Raw genomic sequence first — 15,920 nt, forward strand, 5'->3', positions numbered from 1 at the left:
AAAAATAGTTTATTCATTTACTGGATGTATTGAAAAATATCATATTTGATAGTTATTAACCACGTCGTTACTTTTAAGAAGGATTTCCTACTTACATGCTACTGCTAAAATACACTTGTAACTCTCGAATATCACTGAATAGATTATTTAAATCTATCAAGTCACTGATATTGTTCAGACAATTCAGCCCAATTATATCCTCTCTCAGACAGCCCGAAGAAAATTCTCGGTCTCCGTGATGTGTAGCCTATGTTCTTTCTAAGAAATTGCTAATCACTGCAGGTTTTGGTAACTTTTAGAGGACTAACTCAATATAAGACGCAATGATGTTTTTCAGAGTCTCAAAGTCTCGATCTTCAGATAGCAGTGATAAAGACGTCGTCTGTGGACGACTGAAAACTAATGATTGGTTGCATTTAATATTTATTTAGTCCATTGACAGTATTAGCTTTGGGATTTTTTAATTGAACCAAAATTGCTTTCAAGAATCCTTTCTACCGGATTTCTAGTCGTTTAGACTGCATTCTTTGCACTTCATGCAGTAACAATAATAAGATGTGAAGAGAAAGCTCATCAGATTTATTTTCATGAGGCAGATGACTTTAATTGCAGATTCTCAGATATCCTGCCAGCGGTCTAGTTTGATTACCTTCATAGACTCTCATGTCCTTTGGAATAAAATTAAAACAGTGTTGCTACTGTTATCTTTGTGATAAAATAAGGTTATTTTGATTTCAAGTGTCCCCTCCCCTCCTTCGTTTCCCTTCCCTTATAATTTCCTATGTGATATACAGAAGTGACGTGCGCTTTACCTATGTAGCTGCCACCCGGGCGCGATGACGTCCGTTCTTTCCGTGCTAGATAGAGGTGATCCAGTTAGAGCTACTCTATGTCGTTGTTTGACTGGCTTTTTCTCGGCTTTTGTCAACACTTTTTTGAGAGATTTTCTCTTGTGGTGTGACTGGATGTCCCCTAAGAAACAGGCGTGTTTCAAACTATGTGGTAACTGTCACGTGCAGATGTCTGTGACAGACCCACACAGGGTGTGTTTATGGTGCTCAAATAGAGACCACGACTCCAAGACCTGGGAGGACTGCCACGCTGTGCACTCGAATGCATTGAGGGAGCGATTCATTAAGCTTCTCACCGACTGACCTAGGATGAACCAGGTATGCTCAAGATCCTGGTCGTGTGGAAGATTCATGGATTGCTTGCAAAGCCGCACACGCCAAGTGTCCTCACACCAGAATTTGTCTGGTTAGTCTCACAAACACAAGAAGTAAAAAATGTTGACGAGGTCTTCGACTTCGCTGCACCAGTCTAATTCTTCTGACGAGGTGCATGAGCGTCTGCCGCTTCGTGCTTTCCTCCCTTTCCCGATGAGACCCCCGCCCAGTTTTATGAGACCATGCACTTCATATTTGGGCAGCCTGCCCCCTCTGTGGCACCTTGGGGCCCCACGGGCTCAGGAGGGCCCCCCACTGGATCTTCACTAGTGGGTTCGCCCATGGCAAAAGCTGGGCCCTGTGGTTCCCATGTTGGATCTGGAGCGGAGGCACTGGTGAGACACAGACCTTCCTCGGTGTCCATGCCAATGCTAATGCCTCTGGCGCCGTTGAACGCACACAGTGGTGCCGTCCCCATCTTCATTCCTGACTCCGAACGGAGCCGGTTGGGCATTACTCGACGTCCGTTTCGGTGCCGACCAGGACCATGCTCTCGGGATCGGAGCCTGTTTCTTTTCATTTTGACAACATTGAGAGGGAGACTAATGGGAGGGATACCAGCATCCTCTAGATGAGAATGAGGAGAACTGGTAGGAGGAACTGACAAAGGCCAGTGGGTTAGGCCCTTCACCTGACATTGGGTTGGTCTCTCCTACTGTGGCTACGGAGAAAGGATCCTCTTTCGCTATGGTGGTGCATAGGGCAGCTCAGGTCTTGAACCTTCACCTACCCTCAGTGGCAGTCAAGATGAATGTCTTGATTGAGGTGCTTTAGCTAGCAGTAGCCCCTTCTGAGCTTTTCCACCCCTTTAATGAAGCTCTTACCGGCATCCTTCTCAAGGCCTGGTCCAAGCCCTACACAGGTGCTTCTGTGCACAGGACAATTGTCAGCCGCCATTGCCCTCCTTTGGAGACCCCAGTTTCCAGCACCCCGCCCTGGACAGCTTAGTAGTCCAAGCCTTCACCCCTAGGACCAACCCTGGCACATTCCCTACCACTCCACCACATAGGAAATCTAAGAGGCTGCATACCTTTGACAAGAGAATTTTCTTTTCCGCCAGCCTTGCTCTGAGGTCGGTGAACACAGCATGCCTTTTAGTCCGATTTTCTCATCTGATCTGGGATTTTGGTTGTGCAAGTGCTGCCAGTGTTCTCTGAAGAGGCCCAGCCATGCTCTACCATGCAATTTCTGGTGGGAGAGACGCAGCATATTTCACCATACAATGTGAACTGTACACGAACAACTTGCTGGGTAGAGCGATTTAATCTTTGGTGGCCTTGTGGTGCCACGCCTGTCTGAGAACCATTGGCTTTTAAGAGGATGTCAAAGCCTTGCTTATGGATGCCTCTCGTCTTTTTGGAGAGAAGGAAGCGCTGGAGTGCTTTGTGGACAGCAAAGCTATGGCTAGGTCCTTGGGCTTGACTATGGCCCCTCCTCAACCCCAGTCCACCTTCTGCCCCTTTCATGCCCACGGAAGGGGCACCCAACAGTGTCCCTACCCTCCCTGCAACCACAGGCAACAGCCTTCCCAGCCTTGTTGTGGCTGAGTACACAGGCCCCAGAGACCACGTGGGACAGGTAGCCAGAGGTGGGCCAGTTCACCACACCGCCCTCAGTAGCTGCAGCCTCCAAATCCCTTTAGTTTGCTCTCTGACCATTGCGGGTATCCAGTGGGGGAAAGTCATTACTTGCAACACTCGTGGTCAATAACATTGGACTGTTGGATTTTGCAAATCATCCAAAGGGGCTACTCCCTATCCTTCCTTTTCATCTGAGCCGTTCTGGAAACGGTGCTGTTTTGGGCCTATCCTTCTGAACAGCAAATCCAGGCTATTCAGGCTATGATACTGATGTTTCAGCCTCTATCCTGGATTTCGATAAGATTGACTCTGAGGTTGTTGGGCCACATGACCTCCTGGATCCTGCTTGTAACTCGTACTCACTGGCATATACAGGCTCAGCAGTGGAACCTAAAATCCCAGTGGGCGCAGCATCAGGGGACTCTCTCCGACATGGTCCAAATGGCAGAGGGAAATGCAAAATATCTGCAGTGGTGCCTGACGAATCGCGATTGGGTCAGTGGCAGACCCTCTCCCTTCCTCAACCAGAGCTCACTGTGGTGACAAATGCGTCACTTCTGGGGTGCTGCGGCAGTCTGGGAGAGGTAGAGATCGGAGAACTCTGGTCTCGGAAGCAGTCCGGATTCCACCTCAACCTGTTGGAGCTTCGGGCAATTCACTTGGTGTTGAAAGCCTTTCTGCCAAGGGAAAGTTGGTGCTGATGTTCACGGACAACACCGCCGTGTGGTACTGCAACTAACAGGCGGGGTGGGGACATGGACTCTTTGTCAAGAGGCTCTGCGTCTCTGGACATGGCTAGAATGCCAGGGCATTTTACTTGTGGTTCAACACCTGGTGTGTTCTCTGAACATCAGGGCGGACAAACTCAGATGAAGATCCTAGCAAATCACAAATGGCATCTCCACCCGAGGTGTTGCAAGGCCTCAGCAGGTTGATCTCTAGAGTTTCCAAGGTGACTACTGCTTGGAGACGATTTTCATCTGGAGTGTAGCTCCAGCCTCCTATACACCTTTCCGCCTATACCACTCCTGCCCAGAGTTCTCAAGAAGATCAGAAACGGTCGGACCCAAGTTATTCTTGTGGTTCAATATTGGGCACTGAGAGTCTGGTATCCCAAGCTGTTGAACATGACCATCTGCTCCCCCCTCCCCCCCCCCCCCCAATGAAGCTGCCTCTTTAAGAGCGTTTTCTGTCACAACTACAGGGGAGGGTTCAGCACCCGACCCTGTGCATCCTCCACCTTCATGCGTGGAGATTGAGTGACGACAGAAGACAACTTTCAACCTTCCTCCCGAAGTCTGTGATGTTATTCCGCCAGCCAGGCATCCCTCCACCAAGTCTGTATATGCCTGCCGTTGGGATAAGTTTGTGACCTGGTGTGATTCTCCCAACATCGACCCTCTTTCTACACCTCTCTCTAAGGTTCTTCTATTTGCTCAGTCATTGGCCCAGCAGGGCTCTGCTCCAGGCACAGTTAAAGGTTATCTGTCATCCATTTCGGCATTTTGGTGGTTGCCGAACCAATCATCTTTATTCAAGTCACCTGTTGTGGCTAGGTTTTTTAAAAGCGTGCAGCACCCCCCTACCCCCCAGCCATTCATCAGTGAGATCTAAATCTTGTTCTCACCTTCTTGATCTGTGCACCCTTTGAGCCTCTGCACAATTGTCTTCCTAGGCTATTGACCATCAAAAATGCCTTTCTAGTAGGGGCCAGGTCCCCCGAACTGTACATCCACTCACAACTGTGGGGATGTACGTGGTCGGCTTGGGAAAAATTAAAGAAGCAGTCGAACAAGCCATTACTCTACTCCCCATTGCTACCCTTGCCATACCACCCACATATCCCAGTTGTGCATGAAGCAGCCTGCAGATCCTTGTTACACAGTAGGGGGGTTACGGAATGGAGAGATCTTTATCAGGATGGCGAGTTTAAAGATCGCACACAGTTCTTCCGCGACAAGCCATACACTCCACTCCAGGCGTTTCTGTGTATTAAGATCACAGGATGTCAAAACAGCTTCACCTATGTTCCCAAAGGAACCCCCTATATTCAACACGCTGCACATACTGCTACAAGATCGGAGGCCTATCCATAAAGTATCTTATTTATATAAGGCGGCACAATTAGAAAGTCAAGCAGAAATGAGGGGAGCACGAGAGGGGTGGGACTCTGAATTGGACGGCCGCTAACGGATAAAAAGTGTATATATTGCTGTAATCAAACAGAGGCCATTACACCTAGCAGCCGCCTTAGAATCATACACTATATATATGTGCAAAGGGTTTACTACACCCCAGTTAAGCTGTTCAAATATCGGTTACGTCAAGATGACAGATGCGCACACTGTTCGAGTGAAGGGGCAGGTTTCCTTCATACAGCTTGGGAATATAGGTCTATACATGAGTTCTGGGTGGAGGCCTTCACTTTTCTATCGCTTATGTCTGAACAACATATAGTCCCAGACCCCGTAATCGCTCTGCTAAGCTACACAGAGGAGATAGATGCACCGCATGGGAAGCTCATATCATTAGGTTTATTGTTGGAGAAAAGACCGGTGGCATGTAGATGGGGAAGAGGTTGCGCCCCCAAATTCTAAGAATGGCTCCATGATATGACCCACTGCAGTGATCAACTCATCGCCTATGCTGAGCTGCTACCACTCACCTCGAGACCCCGAGATATCTGGGAGTCGCTGCAGCATTACTTGTTAGAACAGGACATTGCTGCTGCAAACACCCACACAAATTAGAACATCACGAACAGCAGACAGGCATGGGAAAACAGGGCACAGAGATGAAAACACGGGGAAAACTTGGTAGAGTCATGTGGGGGGGAGCATAGACCTACACAGGAAGCTTAATAAGTGCTGTAGCCGTGCTAAACAAATGTGAACTGACGGTCTCTGGAACGATGTAACAAAAATTAATATGTGATTCAGGAAATGTGTGTCAAGGTTGTGATAAGATAGTGCAATGTAACGTTAACTGAATGTTGTACACTGTAAAACAGATAAATAAAAAAATACCTTTCTAGTGGCTAAAACATCTTTCAGTAGGGTCAGCGAATTCCAGGCACTCTTGGCACACCCTCCCTACCCCAACTTCTACCTGGACAAACTGGTGCTCCAAACATGTGCACCCTTTCTTCTGAAGGTTGTAACTCCCATCCATGTAGGCCAGAACATCACTCTGCCTACCTTCCTTGCTCCGCCTCACCCCTCCAAAGAGGGACTCCACCATCTGAACCCAAACGAGAGTTGTCATTCTACGTTGATCGCACAAAAGAGTTTCTGGTGGACTTTCAACTCTTTGTGGGGTTCATAGGAGCTAAGAAAGGGAAGGCTGAGCAGAAACGGACCATCACAAGATGGATAGTGCTCTGCATCAAGATCTGCTGCGCATTGGCCAAGAAGCTACCCCCTGAAGATTTACGTGCTCATTCCACCAAAGCTAAGGCTGTGATCACTTTGTTAGCCCACGGAGTCCTGTAGGACGTTTTGGTTTAACGTAAAGGCTACAGACCCATCTCCTGGGAGGCATTGCTTGGGTATCTATCCTAAGGTAAGGAATCTCCGGCTAGAAGTCTCTATCAGATGAACAAGTTACTTAACTTTGGTAACGCCTTATCTGGTAGAGACTCTATCAAGTCGCAGATTCTTTACCGACTCATCCTCCCAGTTTTGCAAGCCGATTGCAGTGTAGGGGTCACACTTCTCAGGACCTTAGTATTTTACACCAGTGGTCTGTTCTCATTGTGATTCTGTGCTCCTGTTGTGGAAATTTGCAAAAGTAACTGACGTTAGCATGCAGGGTGGTACCTATAGAGGTATCGCACACGTCCTTTCCAGCGTGGATGATTCTGATATAGAGCCGAAGAATGCCACAGCGCTTATGGGTACTGCCTAAAAACGTGTGGATCCAATCTGACGCCTGGGGGATATTCTATGGTAAGGAATCTGCAGCTAGATACTCTCTACCATACAAGGCGTTACTGAAGGTAAGTTACTTGATCTTTGCTGTTGTGAAAACCTGGATAAGTAACACCGTTGATCACAGCATAGCATACTTTCTTTTTCTATTGAGAATATTAAATACAAACTGATGTCTCCTTGACCCTCTTCACAGACAAGTTTCAATCTGTTTTGGAGACATTTTTGCCTATAGTTTTCAACCAAATTGACTGACCAGTCTTTCCGTTTTTACACTCAGGGCCAGAAACATCAAGCATAAAAGAAAAGGAGCTGGATTATGATGTTGCCACCATGAACGAAGGTCACATTTTGTCTTATTTTCTGATGAGAAATGCCTAATTGTTTTGGTGGCTATATTTATTGACCGTTTATTGCACTCTTGATTGAGTTAATTGAGAGGTTACTTTGTAAAAGATATCTTCCCGTTCTGTTTCTGAATTGCATTTTATTCTGGCAACAGTTATGCAGCCGTACAGGCTCTTTAGAGGGCAATCCGAATTTCAAGCAATGACAACAAACAAACCACATAAATCATTATTTTCTTGGCAATATACTTTAAAGGAGTGAGTAGAATGCAACTTTTTGCTTTTTTTGCAAGTATACGTTTTTGATCCCGATTACTTCCCAAGCACTATTTGAATGGTAATATTTTGCTTATTTCTAGAGCAGTTGATAACCAGCTCAATGTTTTAAGATGCAATCAAGAGCATTTTTTGCAAGGTAGCTTTTGACTCATAGTGATATATCTCCGTATGTATTTTCCTTCGGTTTTAAACTTGTATGTGGTGAACTCTTGTCTGACTTTTCCAGTGGTTTTGAAAGCTATTAGCTTTAATGCTACTGTCCTTGGGTGGAGCTTGCCTGGCTCGAAGATGGCCACTTCCTAAGCGAGCTCCTTCGGCCGGTGAATTTATCCTGAAACATCCTGCTCAATACACCAATTGCAGCGCCTTCTGGCACCCGTTCTGGTGCACCTGAGTAGATCCGACTTGACTGGGGGGGCAGAAATCTACACCAGAGCACTGTACACTTTGCGACATTGGAGGCCGTAACCGTGCAGGCTGGGGAGAGGCCACGCCGGCTGTGCATCGGGGAGCTTGCTCAGCGCAGAGGAGGAGGAGGCGACAGCTGCTGGTGGGTGGTGTGCTCCACCAGATCATCGCTCGCGGGATGCGATCCCGTGGCCCGGCAGATGGAACCTTCACTGACCCCGTGGAGCCCGGCATTGGAGTTTGGCATGCCGGACTGCGAGATCGTGGTTCTGCTGCCCTGAGCCGGGGAGTGCAGGCGGCCCGCTTTGGAGCTCGGTGCTGTGCTGGACTGGTGGATTTGACTGGCGCTGTCTTCGCTTTGGGGGACTGTGTGACTGAGGCGGTGGTGGTGCCCCTCCCCCTTCTGGCCTGCCTGCTGCCGCGCCTGGATGGCCTACATTGCTGAAGAGCCCACGCATTGTTTATGACTGCAGGGAGGGCTCGAAGGCCTGATAGCAGCCCGCTCTGCCAGCCACTCTGCCCCGCGCCCTCCTTGCTCTGCATTAGCGACCAGGCTGGTTGCTCTGCACCTGCCAGAACCATCGCTGGGCGCCTGAAATGAGACCACTGTTATCCTCCCAATAACAGTTGAAGGAGCTCGGGGGCCTACCTTACGATTGCATAGCTACTGTGGGCCTGCAACCAAAAACGTGCAGACTGCACCACAGATCATCATCATTTGACCAGGCGCTGGGATTGATATTATACGAGCTGGAATGGGTGTGGGAACATTGTAGACAGATCCTATTTAGGTTCCTGCGTGACCACTCATAATAAACACTTTGAGCCTCCCATCGGGCCACTTAGTGGAGGCACTGCTGATGGGTCTGTTGCGTCTGAGGGCCACTGGAAGCGGGTATCTTTACTTCCCTCACACACCCTCCTGGTACCATGCGAATAGAGCCATGGGGAAAACGGATAAAACGCAGTCAAGGCTACACTTTGAGCAGCGCAAGTGAGGACCAGACGACGATGGCTGCGGGTGCGGAGTCCCAGGAACCCAGGAGTCCGGGATCGGAGGGGATCTGCACCAGATCCTCTTCGCAATACAGGTCACTCTGGCCATTGATGGGAAACTGGACGCTCTTGCATATTGCGTGAGTATGATTGTTGGAGAGAATGGACAAACACGCAGAGCGTCTAGACACGGTGGAGCACAGGGTCTCTGATACAGAAAACACATAGGGCACTGCCGCGGAGACCCAGAAGAAGATGGAGAGAGTGTTAGAATCGCTCTACACCAAGGCCGAGGACCTGGAGGCATACTCCAGATGCAATAACCTCAGAATGACTGGAATTGCCGAGTCCACAAATACAGGCAATAAGGAGCGATTCATAGAAAAGCTATTAGCTGACATATTATGGCGGAATGCCTTTTTAGACATATTTGTTGTAGAGCGGGCTCACCAATCGCTTGTGCCCTAGCCGCCGCCTGGTGCAAGGCCTCGCCCCGTTATAGCGAGGATCCTGAACTATAGAAATCGTGAAGCGGCATTGCGCCACTCGAGGGAATTATGGACCCTCAGATATGTACCATCTAACCGGACTTCACGACTCAGGTCCAAAAGGCAAGAAAGAAATTTCTACCTGTAAAGACAAAGCTCCAGGAAATGAATATCACCTATGCCTTGCTATACCCTGCTCGCCTCAAGATAACAAAAGACGGCAGGCCAAAGGACTTCGAGGATCCAAAAAGTCTACCACAGTTCCTACAGCAGCAAGAGAGGGCAGGCAATAGATGGAAATCTCCCAGGGTGGACGCTGGCGAACAGGCACCTTCCTCTGGCCTTGATGACCCGAACTTCAGCATGGTCCCATAATATACTGTGACTCTGCCTACAACCCATAGACTGTCCACAGATTGCTGGGCTGGACAGTGAGGTGCCTGCTGGTAACTGATATTTCTGCACAGTGCCTCCCTTGTCGGGTTGGGCCATGAACATTACTAGAGGTCTCTTATTGCAAAAGAGAAGCGTGTTATGGTTTTCATATGGACCCTATGTTTTGGTCGCACTGATTATCACTGCTGGGGTGCCCCGTTCCGCATGTATCACACTGGGGCGGTATCCGGCGGGCCGTTTCCGCTCCCATGTGTGCACCGCACTCTTTCTAAAAAGTTGAGCTGTTTGTAGGGGATGAGGGTTAGGGTTTTCTGGAGGATCTTGTCTAGGGATAGGTAATGTCTCTGACACAATTGGGGTGTTGGAGTGGGAGGTGGGTGGGTACATGTTGTGGTCAAAACTTGTTTTCAATGGCATCAGTAGAACTGATGCGACAGTTACACTGCTTGATATTGCGTATTTCATCCTGTGCTACTTCCTAAGACTCTATACCAGGATACACTATGGTGCCGGCATTTAGACCTATGACCCTACATATGTGGAACATTAGGGGACTAAACAACCTGTGTATGACCAGACCCGTTTTGGAATATTTGGACCGCCATGGTGTGCAAGTCGCGTTCCTCCAGGAAACACACGTCACTCAACACACAGAACTAAACGTGGGTGCTAGATGTCTGTACGCATAGCCTCCTCCTACTCTACATATGCCACCGGGGTGCTTTACTGGTTAAAAAAGGCACCCCTTCTACAGTATTACACATGACTGTTGACAGAGAAGGCTGTTCTGTTATTGTGCAGGGGAACTTTAGTGGTACCATCCTGACAGTTAATGTTTATGGTCCAAATACTGATGTCCCTGCATTCTATGCACAGATCTGGGTGCAACCACATGAAATACCACCGGCAGTGGTGGTGTGAGGCAGAGAATTAAATACCTGCATTCACCCAGCAATGGGAAGATCGACCCATACATACTGCTATGACAAACAAGCAGCCAGGGTACTCGGTGATGGTATGACAGAGCAAAAGTTTATTGCTCTTTGGAGACTGTAGCACCCAGCCAGACAAGAGGGCACTTGTTCCTCATCCACACATAACTCCTACTGGTTAGCTACCCGTCAGGTTAGTTCCTGGACGGATACAATAGAACACATGCAGAAGAATCTATCTGATCATGCCCCCGTCCGTCTTGTATTGATGCTGCCCACTCACACTCTCCGACAATTCACATGGCGCTTCCTGACAGCAGCAATGCTGGACCAGGTCTTCAGAACTGAAATACGACATGCCATTGTTGAATACTTTGAGTATCATGCAGGTACAGTGGCAAATACACAAACACCGTGGGAGGCCTTTAAGGTAACAGTGCTTGGGGTTTGTATCCGCAAACAAACAGGTGTTTTACATGGCATCCACCAGCTGCTCACTATGCTTGAAAACACTATACAAGCATTGGAGGGGGAACATGAACAAACACTAGATGACACACTACTAGCCATGATTAGAGAAAAGATGTCATCATATCAGGAGATGGCCGTCCTGACCGCACGCTCGCAACCAGGCTGCAAGCAAAAAATTGTGCAGATAATAGATGCTCCGGGTAGGTAATGGTACGACACGCCATCTATATTACGGGTGTTCAGACTATTATTCACAATTATACTCCACATGCCTGACTGCCTCTGTCGATAAGATCGCGGACTATTTAAAAGACATTGCCCTGGCCTGGCTCTCTGATGGGCATAGGGAATATTTTATGCAGCCCGTCACTGAGGATGAGGTTCGGGCATGATCTGCTCACTGCCAAACGGCATGCCCATAAGGACAGATGGCTGGCTGGGCGAATTTTACAAGGAGTTCAGCGACTTGTTAGTCCCACATCTGCATGCAATGTATGCGGAAACCTATGAGTGAGGTGTGCTCTCCCCAACTCTCCTGGAGGTTCTGTTAGTAACATTACTTAAACCAGATAAGAACCCAGATCATTGTGAATCTTACTGATCTTTCTCACTTATCAACACCGACGCTAAAATCTTAGCAAAAATACTAGCCACCAGACTACAACCCCATATGCAATACTTAGTTTTACCTGATCAATCAGGATACATAACTTGCGCACGATATTTGCTCCATTTCATCAGCTGGACCCTGATCTGCCTGCAGCGGCTGCATTATTAGATGCTGCCAAAGCATTTGGCTCTGTGTAGTGGGGATTCATGTTTTCTGTCCTGTGTAAAATGGTGTTCCCACACAACTTCCTTCGCTGGATCCAACTATTATATACTGAACCAGCTGCCAGAATTTGCATAAATGGTAACACAGTGGACCAATTACGCATTTATAGAGGTACACGGAAGGACAGCCCCTTATTACTGTGTTTTTGATTGCTGACTATAAGCATCTACCTATACGCAGACGATATGGTCCTTTATGTTCGCAACCCGGCAGATAATCTACCACTGATTAGGGAATTTATTTGTTTTGAAATATACTTCGGTTTGAGTATAAACTGGGCTAAATCAGTAGTTACCCCACTAACGCCCTGCACACAACAATTCTCCGTGGACTTTCCCCTGCTCTGGCGAAGAGACCCGGTTAAATACCTGGGGATCTGGGTGCACCATGAACCAGAACTGGTGGTTCCCGAGAACTATGGGAGAGCACTGTCCAAACTGGAAGATCAGGTGGCCCGTTTGGTCCGGTTGCCACTGTCTCTGGCAGACCGCATATTGACTCCGAAAATGATAGTACTGCCACGCTTCTTGTATCTATTCCTCAACATACCTATCACCCTGATGCAGCACTTTTTCCTGAAATTGCGATCTCATTTGAGTATGCTCACGTGGGCCTGCCGACAGCCATCTTCCTCACGTCGCTATAGAATCAGACAAAGCACATCGGATCCCATTATCTGCCCTTATAACACAAAAGAGATTAAGCACACCGTCTCTGCGATAAACCCGACCCAGAGTACCATTATAGCATGGCGCAAAATGGGGCAACATGCTCACAAACTGCCACTCTATGCTCCTGCCCTCCCACTGTCACACCACCCAGATAAATCTGTGACACAAGATCAGACGGCACGGGAGATGCTGGCCACAATCAGCCTTCACACCATTGGCGACATGTTCCGAGAGGGATCAATTGCTAACTCCTCAGCCATCCTTCCTGACACCTCTCACACCCCACTACTGCTCTTTACATAGTTGCATGTATGACGAGCAATCAAAAACCTTTATCCATCCTTCCCTCAGTCCCCCCAACACTTTATTCACTATAGATGCTGCTGACCGCACCCTCGTGCATACATCTCATAACTAAACTCTGTAATACAGCTCAACATGAGCACTATAGAAATTCTGAACAGGCGTTCGAGAGATGGAATGCTGTGCTTGACACACCTCTGTTTACAAACGACTGGGTACACTTAAGAAGATGCTCACGCCAAACTCTAATTTACGCATAATTCATTTTAAATTTCTATAACAAATATACTATACGCCAACTCGACTACATAAATATGGATTGCGGGGAGATGGCAAATTTATATGCTGTGGAGGCCTCCAGGCTGACGTTTTGCATGTAGCGTGGGCATATCCTCCGGTATGGCAGTACTGGGGGGAAGTGACGAACACTCTGGGAGCTATGCTATCAGAACTGATCCCCAATAACCCACAGATTTGTCTACTGGGCCTGGTGAAATCCAGAGACCGTCCAAGCGCAGATTACAGCTGTAACCCTTTTACTGACCAAAATACGTATTGCCATGATATGGGGTAGCAGACAAACTCCGAACAAAATATTGGATATCTGACATGGTATACTACAAGGAACAATTAAAATCATATGCAGAGTAGGTACCTGCTGCCTCACGACCGAAAGACTTTTGGGGTTCATTGGTTCAATCCCTACAGTCACCGTCCGACACACCAACAAAAGACTGGGAGGGCTGGGAGTTAGCTGCATGATAAACTACAGGATGAGACTAAGATGCAGATGTTAATAACAGATCTTATTGTAGAAGAGAGCGAACTATTAAAGTTGTGCTAATATGCTTAATATTTTTCTGGTTTGCATGATTGCAGTCTATACCAAATCAATAATAAAAAATTTATTGTCCTGCGGTTACTTCACTAGCATGCATAGCACTTATTATATTGAGAGGTTGTCTGTTAATCACCTGATCCTAGATACTGTAGACTGTCTGTGACCTTGACCCAGAAGGATTTGTCCTTGATGTAGCGTACTTTGCACTTATTGATTTGCACCTCTATTGAGGACCAGCACCTGCCTAGTGTATAGATGGTGTTTTCCAGTTTGTTCACGTTAACCTCTAAGTGTTAGAGTATTCGTACGCTGCAAGGTGCATACCTCAAGGTTTAAAGAGGCAAATTATACATATTTTTCAACATGCCCAAAGGTTTACCTTTATGCAGTGTAAATGTAAAGGTATTCATCATTAGATCTTCATAAAATCCATCACTGTTAGAATATTCTGATTGTTTCATGGGATCCTATAACACTTTTAAAATTAATTTCTCAAAAAACATATGTTTAAAAATTGAACTTTATTGTCTCTTTTCTGCAGAAAGAGACTCAGAAGCTGCTCAGAAATGTACGTATTGTTAAAATATTAGTAAGGGTTCCAGAACACTGGGAGTAATTATAGAATGTATTATTTTCTGCTTAGGTTACCTTTTCTGTTTTTCTGACCCCATGAGATGGGTGATTGTAAACATTCCAAGGCAGGGTGGAAACTTATTTTTTGTCTTAAGACTTTGACCGAGAGCAAGCGATAATAAGTAGAATAGGGAAGAAAATGAAGAGAAAGATAGGAAAATAGTGAGAAAAAATGAAAGCAGGGTGTACAAGATCCCACAAGAGTAAGAGCAGGTAGGAAGGGTGATGGAAGAAAGAGGAATGAGATGGAATCAAAACTAGTCTGCCTTAATATCAAGCAATCACTGCATTTGGTGACATCAGTAGTGTACTCTTAAGAAAGACTTTGAGTACCCTGAAGGTAGGTATCTTCAAGCAAAGTGTACCCTTAAGCAAGATGGGCTCACGTAACCCTGTTGCTTCATCTGAGATGAGGAAAGGAGAGAGGACAACACCTCATTGACTTAAACTCAGATGCCTTGCAGGCTACCTCTGGAATGGCAACCTCTTTCTCTGCTTTGATCAGAGCACCTCAAAAAAATCTTGAACACATTTATGTTTTTTATTCCTACTTTTGGATACAATTTCAAAATGTGGCCACTTGATAGAATTCCAGCAACTATTAGACAGCCCGGCCTCCTCAACTTTCAATGGAAATTCTAATCCCCCCTCTGATAAAGGTCTTTCTATTCAAGAACTGAGGCTTCTCAGTGCTGGTCTCTCAAGCCATTGAGTTACAGGAAACGCATTGCAGATGTTATAGTGACCGCCGGACCCCCAGCCCAAGGAGGGAAAGAAGACACAGATGTACTACTCCTCAGCAAAGAGACATATGTCCATCACACACGCCTTATCTTGTGCTTTCTCTGAGTCTATCCCATCTACGATTTCTTCTTTTGATGGCCTTGTCCATTACCTTGAGCTGTTAAATGGAGCAGTAAGGAAATGTTATATTCCGACCACTACTGAAGTTAGCACATTAGTCCTCTTTGAAAACATCCAAAGTCAAAAGCATAACCTATTGTACCTTTGGTTCCTGAGCTCTTAAAACCAATGATGGATATGTCTGTGAATTCATAATCTGTATGTCCAGTGACAAAGACATTGGAGAAGTAGTTCACACCAAATGATTCCGATACTAAATTAAAGGGAACTCTCCAGCACAGTCTTTGCATGTGACATCAGTGATCCCTTTTTGAGTCTTTGAATCAATTTCCTACATTTCTACCAAAAGATAAAAGAAAGGCTTTTCAGCAGATTCTGAAGTAAAGTTTGACCTTGCCACTGCAAACATCTGCATGGTACTTCTTTTTTTCTTCTTCCTGACTAGAGCTTCCAGCTTTAACTCCAGAGATGCAAGAGAAAATACTGAGTTGCCCTTTATTTGTTCAACCTTATTTGGACCCTAAGTAGAAGGAGATCCAATAAATAAAGACGGAAGCAGAGACCTTAAGCACCGTGGAATGCCAGATTCATGAAAATAAACAAAATTATGGGTGGAGATATATTCCTCTCCCTGAGCTTACTTTTCTATGGAGTCCTCTGTGCAAATGCACACTTTTTGTTTTACATGGGAAAACCATGTTTCCCCATGAAGAAAGCACTT

At 46.6% G+C, this 15,920-nt stretch overlaps 1 protein-coding gene across 7 annotated transcripts in view; it reads left to right on the forward strand.

The window, feature by feature from the left end:
• The window catches only part of CREM (cAMP responsive element modulator), an 848,590-nt gene that overhangs the window by 47,738 nt on the left and 784,932 nt on the right, over window positions 1-15,920 (forward strand). For all 7 annotated transcript variants that reach the window (XM_085631873.1, XM_085631875.1, XM_085631878.1 and 4 more), the window contains exon 2: window positions 7,016-7,078. The gene's annotated coding sequence lies outside the window, so the exon portion shown is untranslated. The remainder of the gene's footprint in view (window positions 1-7,015; window positions 7,079-15,920) is intronic.

This window comes from Triturus cristatus, chromosome 10 (genome assembly GCF_964204655.1).
Source record: "Triturus cristatus chromosome 10, aTriCri1.1, whole genome shotgun sequence".
Taxonomy (NCBI): Eukaryota; Metazoa; Chordata; class Amphibia; order Caudata; family Salamandridae; genus Triturus; species Triturus cristatus.